The 17,110-nt window shown below is 35.4% G+C and overlaps 1 pseudogene; it reads right to left on the minus strand.

Annotated features, from left to right (window-relative positions):
• Positions 1-2,059: 2,059 nt before the first annotated feature.
• LOC132610414 (cytochrome P450 83B1-like) lies at positions 2,060-10,461 on the minus strand (annotated as a pseudogene).
• Positions 10,462-17,110: the final 6,649 nt, after the last annotated feature.

Here is a 17,110-nt window from a genome sequence, read left to right on the forward strand (position 1 = left end):
CAAATATGTATTCATATTTGATATTCCGTCATAAATATAGTATATTAAAGTATCAAATTAAATATTTCATCAAAATCTATACACTTTTTTTTGGTAACCATATATATTCTATTTTTTATAAAGATAATTAGCTACTATATTACTCGAAAAAGTAGATAGCTATTATATGGGGGATAATTTTACAAAAAGCGTACTGTCATAAAGTTGGTCGTTGCCGTTATAGAGAAGTAAAATATAGCATAAAAGATCGGTTCCAAAAAATCTTAGCCGTTATAGAAAGATACTATTATACGCGGATGCCGTTATAGAGAGGTCTGACCGTAGCTGCTATACTTCTCATGATTTTTCTTGTTGTATCATTTCATGAACCATATAATATAGTTATAATGGAAAATATTAGAGTGAAATCGGAGCAAAAATTAGTGGAATAATGGCAATACCTGTCAGTACTCAAATAAACTTTCTGCATATAAATCATGAGTGATAGAGAAAAATCACAGCCCAAAATTGGAAGATTGAAAATGACCTGTGTCCTCTAGCAATCAATATTTTGCGACTTCTGGTCAGCAAAAATTGAAGCTTGAAAAAGACCATTGTCCTCTAGCAATCAGTATTTTGCCCATAACTAAAATAGCATTAGCGAAAGGCTATATCTAGGATAAGTGAATAAATATCTTGTTTGGACAATAGCACCTTTGGTTCTCAATTATTTATAAATTTTAATTCTAATACCTGTGTTATATGATTAAGTACATATTAATAGATATGTGTGTCTTCATCCTTTTACATAGAAGATACGTCACATCTAAACTATTTTAGGAAGCATATTTTATTTAAATATGAAGATGAATATGAATAATTGAGAATAAAGGAGTAATGAATTAATGATATAAGGAATCCAAGACCCTATCAGGACATGGTAACAATTAGTACAAGAAATCCATCACCCTCAGAGAACGCCAAAAACGAACCACATAGATATAAAGGTTTGAAGAAGAGAAAGAACTACCATCAAGAATCAAATCTGAACGTAATTCCAAGCCTCACATTGAGCTTATCCCTCTCGGAATATGCCAAAAAAAAAAAAAAAAACTTCTTAAGAATCAGCCTAGCAAATATTTATAATTAGTACATCCCCATTCGAATTAACAGAGGAAATAACTAGAACCAAGGAAAAGGATATTCTATAGGGAAAACAATATAAAAAGTAGAATCCTACAAAGATAAGGAAACAAGAAGTCCTTCTTGAAAAGAAATTAAGCAAACCTTCTTAGGAAGGGAAAGAAAAACAAGAAGGCATATTTTCCAAAAAGAACCAATATTCCGCTTAACTTATTTCAACTAATTCCCCAGCTTTCAAAAAATGTTTTTTTTTTCTTTGCATTAGTCATTAAAATAAATCTTCAAACCAAACTATTGAAGACCATGCAACTCCTTAATGTGTAATTTTATAGGTTCTTATCTTGGAATGAGTCAACAGTCCACTAAACATCTTGGAATTGAAGCATAACCATTTCGCCTAACAAATAAAAGTTCCACAAATAATATTATCTTTACATCTTTTTAAGAATTAGATTCATTTCATTATTCAAAGTTTAGATAGTGCCGTCTTTAATCTATGTTGCAAACTTTCCTAACAATTATATATGCTTATATATCTTTCCCAATTATTATCAAATTAATACACCAACCTAACTAAGGTCAGTTGAATACTATCAAATAAACAGAGCAGTGGACGACTAAAGAAAGTCTTAATCTACCAAAAGGGCGGAGGTTGAAATCAATTGATATAATCTAAAACTGAAATATAAGTTTAACAGATCCTAAAGAGACGTACATCAAAATGGACGGAGTGTGAAATATGATTCCAAAATTAAAGTCATTAGTGATTTAGCATGTGGATGATTTTATTATATCGATTTCACAATATCTTAAATATATATATATATATATATATATATATATATATATATATATATATATATTACATAATTCGAGCCGAAAGCAATGTGAATTTAACTTGCCTCAAGAATTCGCCCTAAATTCATGTTGGAGTGATTTAGAAATAATTTTTAGGGATAAGGCAAAACTCATTTTTCTTATGCATGGTGATTCCATGCCTAAAATCTGTGTCAATATCCTCTTTTTTCAACCCACAAGGTAACTCCCAATCACACGCATAAAGAAGATTTGATAACACAAGTTCTATGAATGCAAGCCCAAGTGTAATCCGTGGGCACCCTCTTCTTCCTATTCCAAATGGAACTAGCTCGTAGATAGTATTCTCTCTTGAATTCGATATCGCTATTCAAGAATCTCTCAGGTATAAATTCATTTGGATTTCCCCATATTTTAGGATCCCTTGCAATTGCTCATGCGTTAACATGACCTATATTTCCGGGCTGAATTTCATACCCTTCTAATGTGGACTTTTTTATCGATTCTCTTGGTATTAGGAGTGGATCCGGTGGATATAATCTAAATGTCTAGTTTATCACCGCTTTGAGATAAGACATATTTTGGGTATGATCTTCATTTACAATGCATTTGTTTCCATGTTGATTTTCTGATCTACTTGGACTTTCTTTAAGACTTTTGGATTCTTCATCAAGGCTGTCATTGCCCATACTACTACAACTGCACTAGTGTCTGATCCAGCAACTAACACATTCTACACAGAAATTGACGGAAAAGAAGACAAAAATTGTCAATATAATGCATGAGAAATTCTTAAGGCAAAAATGGACTCATTCGTGCTACGTATCAAAGGTGGTAAAATCAATCCATCTTTCGGTAATCCGCCGACTAAATTTAAATGGGTTGTATGTTTGTTGACTTGACTTAACCAGTTAAATTCGAAATGAAATGTTAAAATATTGGGTTAAAACGGTCAAATAGTGTAACTAGATGGGTCAATATTACAGTCCAAACTCAAACTAAATAGTACATAATTAAATTTAAAGATTGGGATTTATGAAAATTTGAATGAATTTAGGCTAAAAAAGTAAAATTAGCTTTCAGTTTTTTCAAAAAGCAAAATGCAAAAGGATGGGAAGTTGTGTCATGTTGGGCGTATTATATTATGATCCGTCATTTGACCTATCTTAACCCAACCCATTTTGACTCAAGCAAATTTTGAAGGGATTGGATCATAACTCATGTTGACCCACTCATGTTTGATCCAACCTGCGCATATACCACCTCTACAGGAGTACAAATGTAAATGTATATATGCATATAATTATATGTGTGTGCGAGCGCATGTAGTTGTAGGTAGATCCAAGACATGGGAAATTATCATGAGAAGTCCTTTTATATCCTCCAAAGTGAGATCAATCGGTGTTGATTGCTCTTTCTTCAGTTGGGGCAAACGATCAAGAATGCCCCCTTCCATAGATTTTGGCCTATTAGGATTAAGATGCTGCTCAATGAGCTCTTCATAAAACTCGTCCAAATCCTTGAAATTCCTCTCAAGTCTATCTGTCAGTCCAGTAAGTTTATTCATTTAACTTAAAGAAGGAAAAAAACCAGACACAAAAATGCTAGCCATTATTGCTTGAGCTTCAGCCAAAAGATAATCAAATCTCTTTCTTTCATGTGCTTCTTCATTAAACCTAACACCAAAAGCAACTACAAATAATTGTACTAGTTAGTGAAATCATTAAATTACTCAAATTGGTGATTTGTGAGGTATTAGCTTGTTGAGATATTTTTTTTCATCATTCTCGAGACTTTATTTCACGAATTGGACTAAATAGTTGTACTTTCTTGAGACTAAATAGATGAAGAACACAAATTTTTCTCATTTCTCTTCAATAGTCATTATAAGGCGCAAAGGAAATATCATGAACATTGTAAGACAACTTTTGCTGCCCAAGAAGAGAAGGTCTACTACAAAATACTAAATCTTGTGTCTTCAATACAAACTTACAACGAGGAAACTATGAAAGAGCTGAGTGGTCAACTAATCATAGACCTAGGCCCTTTAAAACTTAAATAGCAGAATCAGGCTCAAGAGAATGATCTTGAGTTAGACAGCATGGTGGAGGAATCAGAGGAAGAGATCGACAAAAACAAAAAGAAAGAAGTGGTAGCAGATTTGGTCAGACAACAAGGGGCGATTACTACTTTGAATGACCCTGGAGACACAATAGACAAGGAGTTTACTAAAATCATCAAAGGGTAGGGATTATCCACTAGGGGGATAAAACAGAAAAAAACAAAAAAAGAAAGGTGGTCAAGCCGAGATGAATCAGGCAGGATTACTTGAAAGCAACACCAAAAGGAAAAACTCAAACCCCCAAAAATCCCAATGATTAGAGCAATCATATGGAATATTAGGGGGATGAGATCAAAAGGGGAATTTGACAGGCTTCTTAGACTTGTTAAGCTTCATAAAATAAATTTTATAGCTCTTCAGGAGCCTTTCCTACTCTCCACTCAAATAGAAGAATTCAGAGCAGCTATTGGCTTTGATAATAGTATTTCAAATATCAACAGTAGAATATGGTGCTTCTGGGATGATACTATCAGTTGCGACCTTATTTCTCACCACAAACAACAAATGATTTTCAAGGTTAAAATCAATGGAGATACTGACCTTGCTGGTTGAGTGCAGTTTATGCAAGTACTAATGCCAACAGGAGGAAAAAACTCTAGAGGAGCCTGAAAAATAAGCACTATTCGTTTAGTGGTCCATGGGCTGTTTGTGGAGACTTCAATGTTATACTGGATGCTGAAGAAAAGAAAGGTGGTCGACCACACACCTTAGCTAAGAGTCTAGATTTCATGAACTGCATGCAGGAGTGCGACCTGATGGATACTATCTTCACTGGTAATAAATATACATGGTGCAATGGGAGAAGGAGAAGATGGAGGATCAGTAAAAGGCTTGACAGAGTTATCACTAATGATGATTGGTTTGACAAGTTCCCACAAATAAGAATAGTTCACTTATCCAAAACATCATCAGATACTTCAGGTATCTGAATTTCTGGTTAGACCAAGAAGGCTATTCTGATATTATTAAAGAAGTTTGGGATCAGCAGATACAGGGAAATCCTATGTGAAGATTACAAAACAAACTCAAGAACTTGGCAAAAGCTCTTAGTAAATGGTCTAGAGAGAGCATCGGGGATGTATTTGGTACTGTTAAATATATGGAAGAGAAAGCCAAGAACATGGAAGCTGAATATGAAGAGAACGAGACTAATGCTAACAGGCTGGAAATGCATAAGGCCCAAGCCGAGTATATAAAGTGGATTAAATCTTAGAACTCTATACTAAGACAAAAAGCTAGATTAAAATGGGCAGAGGAGGGAGATACCAACTCAAATTACTTCTACAATGTCATTAAGGGCAGGAGAAGAAGAGCACAAATCATGAGAATAAAGAATGGTCAAGGAATCTGGTTGGAGAACATAGAGGATATCGCTCAAGAAGCAGTGGCTCATTTCAATAATATTTTTACACAACCTGCAGGCAACAACAACATGGAGATACTTGATCACCTTGATACTATGGTCACTGATCAGGATAATGAAATGCTTCAACAAATCCCTTCTGAGGAAGAAATCAAGCACGTTATTTTCTCTATGGATCCCAACAGCTCTGCAGGGCCGGATGGGTTCAATGGACATTTTTTTCAACATTCATGGGGTACTATAAAGGTGGACATTGTTGAATATGTCAAATATGTTTTCACTGGGGCCCACTTGACTAAGTAGTTTACTCATGCCTATCTAGTGTTAATCCCTAAAGTAAAGTCTCCAAAGAATTTCGGTGAGCTCAGACCAATTAGCCTTAGCAACTTTACAAACAAGAACCTGTCCAAGATAATTGCTATGAGATTGTCTCCCATGCTCCCCAACATTATCTCTGAGAATCAATCTGGGTTCATAAAAGGCAGGCTTATTACAGAGAATATTCTACTGACGCAAGAAATTATTCATGATATTAAAAAAGGCTCGGAAGGTGGAAATGTGGTGTTCAAATTGGACATGTCCAAGGCTTATGATAAAGTCTCGTGGGGGGTTTTTGGCTTGTGCTCTCAGGAAGATGGGATTCAGAGAATAATTCATTGAAATCATTTACAGACTGGTCTCAAACAACTGGTACTGAATCATAGTAAATGGGATCAGGTATGGTTTCTTCAATGCCACCAGAGGACTAAAGCAAGGCGATCCTCTTTCACCTGCTCTATTCATCCTTGCTGCGGAGACTCTTTCCAAAGCTCTAAATAATCTTAACTCAAAGAAGGACTTCACTGGCTTTTTCATGAAAACAAATGGTCCACAAGTGAACCATTTACGCTATGTAGATGACCTTATTATCTTCTCCTCTGTTAGGAAACATTCTGTCAAGCTTGTAATGAAGATTTTAAAGAAGTATCAGGAGGCCTCAAGTCAAGAGATTAACATCGAAAAAAGCTGCTACATTACTCATTCTTCCCTTAATCCCAGAACCACCAGAAGGCTCAAGAAGTGGACAGGATACAAGCATTCCAACTTCCCTTTCAATTACTTAGGCTGCCCTATTTATACAGGAAGGAAGAGGATCGACATCTTCACGGATTTGACTACCAAAGTCATTAACAAAACTGGAGGATGGCAGACAAATCTCCTAAGTGCATGTGGCAAGGCTTTAATCATTAAGCACGTCCTTCAATCTCAGACTCTTCACTTGTTTGCTGCTCTTGAACCTCCTATCACAACCCTTAAACAAATTGAGGTGTATTTCTGCAACTTCTTCTAGGGTCAAAAGGATGGTAAGAATAAATACCATTGGTCTAATTGGAAAAAGCTCTGCTATCCTACTGACGAAGGAGGATTGGGTTTCAAAAGATTAAAAGATATTTGCAAGACCTTTACAATAAAGAGATAGTGGAGGCTGAGAACCATGGAAAATCTTTGGTCCCAGTTCATCAAAGCCAAATACTGTCCTAGAGCCAATATGGTATCAAAGGTCATGAGCCCCAACAACTCAAACATCTGGAGAAGTATTTTGAAAATCAGACCCCAAGCCGAGCACCAAATCCAATGGGAGATCAACAAGGGTAACACTTTATTCTGGTGGGATAATTGGACAACTCAAGGTCCTTTGGCTCCCAAAGTGTGGTTAGAAAGAAAACCAGGAAACATTACTGTTAAGAACTTTATTAACAACAACCAATGGAACACTGCTGCTCTAAGCAGAATTCTACCAAATGAGATGATCCAGGAAGTCACCAATACTGGGATAGAAGACAGCGAGATAGCAGATACTTGCATATGGACACCGAGCATCAATGAAAATTTCTCATGCTCTTCATCCTGGCAGATCATCAGACAAAACCAGAAAGTTGATCCTCTAGCCAAAATGTTTTGGGCCAAAGGAATTCCCTTCAAAATTTCCTTTTTTATGTGGAGATTAATAAGGAAAAAACTGCCTCTTGATGACAGAATAATTAATCTTGGCATTCAAACTGATTCTTATTGCACTTGTTGTAGGGAGCTAATTCCAGAGAAGGTAGACCATGTATTTGCAACAAGTCCTTTTGCAGAGACTCTTTGGAAACAAATGGCAAGACCACTGGGCATCCAACAGCGAAGCAACTCTGTCCAGGGAGCACTTGACTGCTGGTGGAGAGTTCAGCCAAAGAATCAAGTTCACAAGCATATTCTTCTTATCATCCCATGTTACATTCTATGACAGCTATGGAGAGCAAGATGTGACAAAAGGTATAACAATAAATCTATCAATATAAATGGAATGTCTAACTTAATCTTGTTTAATGTGCAGGCTTCTATCTCTAAAAGATTCAACAAAATTGACATCAATTGGGATTGGAAAACAATCTGTCAAAAACCTGAAAATTATAGGGAAAGAATTACCAGTACACTGGTATATTGGGACAGACCAGAAGGGGACAGTTGGAAGCTAAACACGGACGGAAGTACGATGGAAGGAATCAGAGCATCTGGCATTGGGGAAATTGTTAGAAAAGGAAATGGAAGAATGATCATAGCTTTTGCTAAACACATCGAATTCACAACTAACAATTCCTGCGAATTGCAAGCTGCAATGCATGGTATCAAATGGTATAAAGAACAGCAGCAGCAGCAGCCTCGTCTTATTCTAGAAATGGACTCACTAGTGATAGTGAATATTCTCAGAGGACCAACTAATGCACCTTGGAGACTCAGAAAATCCATTGAAGAAGCCCGAAACATCATCCAACAGGAACATATCGAAGTCAAGCACTGCTTCAGGGAAGCAAATGCTGTAGCTGACATCTTGGCAAAAAAACAGCTATAAATAGCTCTGAAAACAGCACCTTCATCAGGGAAGATGACTTACCCGAGAATGCTAGAGGACCTATGAAAATGGACTTTCTTCAATTAGCCTCCTTTAGATTCAAAACATGTAAATACTCGGGTTGGTATTTTGATCCTCCTTGAGTTTGTTAATCTGATTTAGGGAAGGCCTCTCCGTATTGTACAATGGTCTTCCCACCCCATATGCAATTTTGGAGTATGCTGTTTGCATCAGGCTGTATAGTAATTGCATATGGGTTTATTTTGCTCAGCTAGAAGGTCTTTGGCAGCATGTCCCCCTTCTTGTATAATCTTTTGAAATAAACAATACATTGGTGCAAAAAAAAAAAAAGAACTGATAGGATTTCATAATAAAAAAAAAAATACTTCTTTTGCTAATTCTGGTGAAGAAACTTCAACCATTTGAGCAGAAGCAAGTTTCAATGAAAATATTTTCCCATATTTTTGGAAATTTTTCAAAAATAGAGATGAGGGGTTAAACTACCTATCATACTGATGCAAATTTCCAATGAATGGCAGACCTATAAGATCTGGTGGTTTATTTTAGGAAGAAGAAAAATAGGAAGGCTACAAATACAAAGAGTAGAAAGAGCGTCATTTTGTTATCGAGCTTCATAAAATAATAGTCACTGAAATGTCTTTTTATATATATAATGGATCTTGGGTTAAAGTTTTTCCTCTTTTCTTTTCCGAGTAAAGAGCTTATAACTTTTATACACTGACAACGTAAAATAATTCTGCATAAAGTTTAAAATTTATCTTACAGTACTATCAAGCTAATCAAATGATATCTAATAATAAGCCTTCTTAAAATGTAGATTTTGAAATATAAAAAGTAAAATATGCTACCTACTACAACATATAAGAATGACCAGATATTATAAAAATTATTTACACCAACAATGTATATTACTTAAAACTCCTATCCATAACAAGTAGAACTAATTACCTATAAAATAAGACATACAACTTGTTGCAACATGTTAAATCAAACTAATAGTACAAAAATTTACTATGTCATCAATGTATATTAGTCTCCTTGATTAAGCGAGGACAAAAAAAATGGTCTCTGGATGATAGAACCTTCTCATGTGTGCCATTTACTACTATATTAACATACTAGTGTATTTTTTGCGCGGTAATAAAAGAAAATACCTTTTTCTTCTAATATTCGAAAATTAAAAGTTAGTCTTAAAATCCAAGTACTTTAGTCTATTTTATTATTAATATTTAACTTTATAGTTTCTCTTATTTTTTTTATCACTTAATGGTTGTTAGTCTTTTAATTAAAAAAATTTGATCTCGTTATATGCACATGAGTAAAGAATTTTAAAACATTCTTTCTTGTATATTTAGTATTTAATATATGCACATAAGTATTTATATTTTTTATTTTCATTATAAATTTTAATACTTTTATAGTTCTCCCTGATTTAACATCTAAGAATGTAGGGAAAATACAAAAATAAAATAAAAGGAAAATACAAAAATGACATACGTCCTCAATTCATACCAAAATTTGGATTGCACATCTAATTTTGCGGAATCCATATTATTATGTGCTTATATAAAATATATCTCCTACCACCATTTGATGCCATATGGCATAGGGTGTACTTTTTTTTTTTTTTTTTTTTTTTAATTAAGCCCGTTTGGGCATTTTATTAAAATGAAGCAAAAAGCAAAAACGCTGAGCCCAAAAGTGACCCAGCCCCACATCAACAGTAAACATCCAAATTGAACAAAAAAATGATTTGCCCTATCTGCTTTTTGTTGCCCCATTTTTCACTTTTGCCTTAGCTTTTCCTTGAGCTGCACATCCGCCTCTTTTTCTTGTCATCGGGAGTGATCTTCTCATCGTTGCTGTGCTAATGAGGTTGCAAATGCTCTCAAACTCCTTCATTTTGTCCTCGAAATCACAGGTATTTTCCTTGTTTCTTGAATCTTGTACGCATCTGTCGAATTTGACCATTATAGCTGCTAACATTCTAATTGTTTTCATGTATATGCTGGAATCATGAATTTGACTTATGAGAAAATTGATCTCCCTTTGAATCTGCAAATCAACCCTTGAACCTTTCAAACTCAGGTATGTCTCCAAAATTTCAAGCCTTCTATTTCGTTCCTCATACGTTGTGTATTTCATTTCTATTACTTGATCTGCACTCTTAAGTATGGAACTTGGGATTTATCGCTGTTTAGAATCTTTCTTAGCTCCACTTCCATCTCATTGAAATGTTCATATACTGTTGTTCCTTTGTCTAAAGCTCTGTTAGCTAATGCATCAGCTAATTGATTTCCTTCGCGTAAAATGTGAGTATATGTTACCTGTTTCCCCTCTCCCATACGTTTAATTTCGTCAACCCAATTTGCTAAACTCCAGGGTGGTTTCCAGCCTTCCTTTAGAATCTTTTGAACAAATTGTGAGTCAGATTGTATTATGATTCTATTGAACTGATTGTTGTTGCACCACTTGATAGCTTCTAAGATTGCCACTGTTTCTGCTTCATTATTAGTAACATGTCCTATCTCTGCTGCTCTGGCAAAAATTAAATTGCCCTCCTCATTCCTTACACAAAAACCAAAAGACCCTCTCCCAGGGTTACCTCTTGATGCACTATCAGTGTTGCACATAATCCAACCCCTAAGAGGGGGTTTCCAAATCACTTTCTTGTATTTCACTTGTGTTCTGTATCCTTCCAAAAACTGTAACATGTCCTTCCAACTGTGAGGAATTTGTTGTATTGAAGGATTTCTGAATCTAACCAAGTTCTGAATTGTAACATAGATCTGATATATGCATCTTCCAACTGATTTCCTCTCTCCATGTTTATATGCATTTCTTCTCTTCCATAGCTCCCACAGAACTATAGCCGGCACAACATAAAACACTGGTTTCAACCTATTATTAACAGGTTGTTGCCACCATTTAACTATGATTTGTTGTAGTTGAAGTCCTTCAATATTAATACCTGCAAGAGAGGAAAAAAAGGACCAAGTCCTGTTAGCAGAAAAAGACCTAGCGAAAAGATGTTGAATTGTCTCCTCCTTAGGATTTGAACAACACCAACATCCAGATGCTAGGTTAATATTCATTCTTTTCAACACATCATCCAATGGAACCTTAAATTTCCAGCATCTCCATATGAAAAAGGAGATCTTAAAAGGTAGTCCTTTTATCCACATATATTTATAAATCTCATTCTCCTGTCCTCTCAATCTCAAAAAATCCCAGGCTGATTTAACTGTAAAATCCCCTTTGCTATCCAGAAGCCACCAATGAATATCCTTCTCCTCAGTCATCACATGTGGTTTAATAGTATCCCTTATGTGTTGTACTACATCTCCTGGTAATATTAGTTCCAATCTTGCCACATCCCAATTCCCATCAATTACCATTTCTGAAACATTTTGAATTATGTCATCATATGTGTCCCCTGTTGTGACATAGTATAAAGCCCATAAACCTGTCCAATTATCATACCAAAACAAAGCATTGCCCATTTTGGTTTGCCACCAAATGTGTTGTTCTATCAAGTCCCTAGCTTGAAGCATCTTCTTCCAATTTTGTGACCCATACTTCCATTGTACCACAACTGCATTTTATTTTTTACAGTATTTATTGCTGAGATAAACACTCCACAGGGATGGTGAAGTTCTAAACTTCCACCATATTTTGCAATATAAAGCCATGGATACATCATGAAGTGATCTAAAACCCAGTCCCCCCTCATTTTCTGGTATACACAACTTATGCCATGCTGACCAATGTCTATTTTTACCTCCACTTGTGTTATTCCAGAAAAACTGTGCAAAAAGCTTGTGCATTTGTGTAATTACACAATCTGGGGGGTTCAAAGCAGATAAAAGATGAATGGGCATACCTTGTAACACATGTTTTATTAAAACAACTCTTCCACCAAAGGATAACATTTTTCCTTTCCAAGATTGCAATCTGTGCATTATTTTTACCAGAATAGAATTATAGTAATCCTTTTTCCTCCTACTATAGAAAATAGGGCAACCAAGATATGTGAATGGGAAATCCTTTCTTCCAATTCCTGTTATCACTTCCACAATTATTTTTATATCACCTGTGACATTATGGTGCATGTACACAGAGCTTTTATCCCTGTTTAACCTGATGTTTCTTCATATCTTTTCAAAACTTCCATGATTTTCTGTAAGGATATGATATCAGCAGAGGCAAAAATGATCATGTCATCTGCATATGCCAGATGATTGATCTTAGGACTCCATTTAGGAAGCCCATATCCTTTGAAATGTGGTATCTGGTGCAACTGATTTAGATTTCTTGAAAGAACTTCTGTAGCCAAGATAAACAGAGTGGGAGATAAGAAGTCTCCTTGTTTTACCCCCCTAGATGATTGAAAGAAACCATGTTGTTGCCCATTTGTTAGGATGGAATACCAGTTATTACTTATTATTCTGAAAATCATGTCTACAACCATGTGTGAGTATCCCATCTGTCTCATGACTTTTGTCAGAAATAACCTAGAGACCCTATCATATGCCTTAGCCATGTCCAATTTAAGTACCACATTTGCAGTTTTAGTCCTCAACCTTATATCTGACACAATTTCCTGTGTTAGCAACACATTTTCCACTATACTCCTCCCTTTAACAAAACCAGCCTGATTTAGAGAAATCATTCCTTGAAGCCCATCTGCCAACCTTTCATGGATTAATCTAGAAAAGATCTTGTTACTAAAGTTACTCAGACTTATAGGTCTCATATCTGAGAAAGTATTCACCAATTCCTTTTTTGGTAAGAGAACCAAGTTTGTGTGAGTCACAAATCTCGGTAATTCTGTACCACAAAAGAAACTTTTCATCATGTTAGTTACATCTTCCCCAATTATATCCCAACAGAATTGATAGAATAATCCTGTAAAACCATCTGGCCCAGCAGCACTTTCACCATTAAGTTTAAACACTATCTCCTTAACTTCTTCCTTATTTGGCAGGGTTGTGATTCTGTCATTCTGCTCCTTTGTGACCATTCTGGGTACATGGTCTAGAATGCCAAAATTAGAAGGATCTGGTTCCTTTGCAAACTGATCTTGGAAGAATCTAATGGCTTCATTTGCAACTTCTTCTCTTTCTTCTAACCATACCCCCATTCTTCCCCTGTATCCTCCTTATCTGTAATCCTTTCCTTCTACCTTGCACATAAGTATGAAAAAACTTGGTATTCCTGTCCCCATCATCAAACCATTGCATCCCTGCTTTCTGTTTCCAGAAAGCCTCCTCAAGGTGTAAATATCTATTTAGTTCAGCCTGTACCTTGTGTAAATTCTCCCTATTCTGAGGAGATGGGTGCAACTCAAACTGGACTTCTTGTGGCTTTATGATATCCTCCAGAGACTCTATCTGCTGAAATATGTTCCCAAAAGTGTTTTTGCTCCAAATCACCAAAGCAGCTTTAACCTTCTTTAACTTAAAATGGAATAATGAAAAAGGGTTAGCCATGAAATCTGCATCCCAGTTCTCTTTCACTATATCCAAAAAAGTATGATGCTTCACCCAGAAATTTAGAAACTTAAAAGGTTTTCTAATAGGTTCAGAATTCCCAGCATATGAAATAAGCATAGGAGCATGGTCAGACCCTGATCTAACCAGATATTGGATATCTATATTAGGGTAAACAGTTTGTAAAAACTGGTTTCCTAAACATCTATCCAATCTTTTAAAAATACAATCACTCCCACTCTGACCATTCCACCAAGTAAATTTGCTTCCTTTAAATCCTAGATCATACATCCCACAATTATTAATACAAGACTTAAAATCTTGTATCTCCTGCAAACTGACAGAAAATCCTCCATATTTTTCCTCCTCTGAAGTAATTACATTGAAATCCCCTCCTATCATCCAGGGACTGTTACAATTTTCTGCAATGTCTTCTAAGCTTTCCCACAGAACCCTCCTCTCTACTTGGGTACATTTTGCATATACCACAGTGATGAGTAAAGCTTCCTGCATTCCTTGAGCTTTGATCTTTATAGTAATGTGCTGCATGTGATCATGAATTATTTCCATCTCAAACATCTCATCCACAAAGATCCATATCTTGCCAGATATATTTGCAGCAGCAGTATGCATATTCAGTCTTCTTCTATAATCTTCCATTTTATCAGGATCTTGAAAAGGCTCCAAAATCCCTATGAAACCAAAATGTTACTTAAGGTTCATTTTTGTTAGCCTTGGAAAAGCTTCCATAGTATTCACTGACCTAATGTTCCATATCATTGCATTCATCACTCAAACATTAGTCTTACTCAGTGCCTTTCTAGTTTGAATACCAGTTCCAGGTGGAACACTAGAGTCTCTTTGTTGCTTCTTTTTGCCTCTTCCTCCCCCTTTGAGACACTTTGGTGAGATGTCCCCTTGCGTTAATGCTGACTGATAGTGCTGCTCAAGTGATTGGCCATCCATATCATTTCTACCATCACTGCATTGTATCATGTTACCCTGACTGTCTACTTGTTTATTTAAGTTGCTATCCCCATCCTGCGTATTTTGCTGTGACTTCTTACCACTGCTGACTGGGCTTGTATATTGTACAGGTGCATGTATATCCTCCTTGCTCTGTCCAGTGTCCTCCATATTATATGGTGGATCCCCATTAGAACTATTGGTACCTCTTTTTTCTTCATTAAATTCTGTACCTTGTAACCTGTCTTTATTGGTAACATGTGATGATTCACTCATTATTGTTGTTACTTGCAGGTTTTCATCTTCTGGTGCTTTCTCTCCTATGATAGAGCTTTTCTTTTCCCTTATATCTGCTTGCTGGTCAAGTAATGTATCTATTTCTTTTGCTTCTTCTATATTCTTGTGGCTGCTACTATCATCTTCTTCATGGCTTTCATCTCCCCCTTCTTCTAACCTCTTAAGGGATGAACTTATTGGCTGCCTTTTATCAGAATGAAAAACCCTCTCAATCCATTCCTTTGTGTTTGCTGGAACACTTTCATCACTTTTGCTTTCCTCCCTTTCTTCTGTATTAGCTATGTCTTCCTGATGCTTCTCTTCTAAAACTGCAAATGTATTGCTTGTTTTCATTCCTTCTACTGCATGTTGTTCCTTTCCCACTTCTGCAATAATAACCCCTGACTTATCCTTGATGTATTTATTGTTTCTCCTTTGCATCCATTCCTTCTTACCGTGATAATTCCACCCTTTTCCCACTTCGGTTGTGCTATATTGTAACCTCCATACATGTAAATTAATAAAGAAATTAATGAAAAAATTAAGGGTGAAAATTAGTATTATTTTAATCAATATCTTAAGGTGAAATTAAATAAGAGGAAAAGGTAAAAAAAGGAAATAAAAGATAAATAGAAATGACGATCATAGAGAGGTGTCACATTACCTTGTTTATGTCTAGCTTTATATTATATATAGACTAGTAAATTTACCTGCACGAAAAAAGAGAGTCAATTATTAATGTTAAATACAAAAGACTAAATAAATAATGTCAAATAAAAGAAAATCGATTTCCATAGTTGGTATTAAATGTCTTAATTTTAATATGATAAATTTTATAGAAGGAACAGAGAGGGGTTTTAGAAAAGTCACTAATAGCGTTAATGATAAAATAAATACTAATAGCGTTAATGAAGAAATAAATAAAACTATCTTTAATTTTTTGCTCAATTTTAAGGCAAAAAATAAAATAAAAAAATAAGGCACAATTTTTTTTTTTAACTGAATTTTTCATTTTATTATAACCAGGAGAGCAAAAGGGGATAGTTACAAGTAACCATCCTACACAGAATGACTGACCATTCTTGCATATTTAGAGGGGTATCCTCCTAAACACCTGTAAGATCTCAAAAGAATATTTAGAACAAATAATGAATCTTCATCATTTGTGAGATTCACCATTTGTTCTATAAACTTTAGCCAATGCCTACTTCCTTTTTCCTAATCCTGAAATTGGCCATACCACTGTTGTCCAGTCTATAAGCACCAATAGCAGTCTTAGGTAAGTGTGGAGGGTCTTGGAATACACCATTTAGACCTTTAACAGAACCTTCTTTGGAGAAAATATCTGCTACTGAGTTAGCCTCTCTATAGCAGTGATGGGCTACTCCTTCTAACACGTTTAATCTTCCTTGAATGCCTTCTATCTTGTGCTGGAATTTCCATGAAGGTTTGCTTGTCTCTGTGATCATGTCCACTATAAGCTTTGAATCCATCTCTAATATGACATTTTTCGGCCCTAAAGTAGAGCAATAATAGAGTCCAATTTGAGCTTTATTTCTGCTTTATTGTTGCTGCAATATCCAATGGACTCTGTGAAAGCCAGAATCATTCTTCCTTCATGGTCTCTGATTATCCCACCTGCTCCAGTCTTCTTCTTTTCCTTTATAGAGCTTCCATCAGTGTTGATTTTGAATTGTAGCCCTTGTGGTTTGCTCCAATAAACTGGAAAGCAGCTAACTGGTGCTGAGTAGTTATCTGCAAGAACACATATATCTTTCCAAGCCAAGGCACAAAATATGTTGAAAAAAAAAAAAAGATGAGGAACTATGAGAAGAAAAACAACTTAGTTCTTATATTATATTATACAATTAAAATTTTGTTTCCATAAAGAAAATTGGAATTCAACATTTTGATCATTTTTCTTCTATCTCCGTACGTAGCGAAGAGAGAAGTTTCAGAAAAAAACACACGGTTTCTCGTTTCAAGCTGATTGTGGATTTGAGCATTGTTACCTCCACTCCTCCTTTGTGGTTGTCCATCCGGATGATATCCCAAACTCA

This window comes from Lycium barbarum, chromosome 9 (assembly GCF_019175385.1).
Source record: "Lycium barbarum isolate Lr01 chromosome 9, ASM1917538v2, whole genome shotgun sequence".
In the NCBI taxonomy this organism is placed as follows: domain Eukaryota; kingdom Viridiplantae; phylum Streptophyta; class Magnoliopsida; order Solanales; family Solanaceae; genus Lycium; species Lycium barbarum.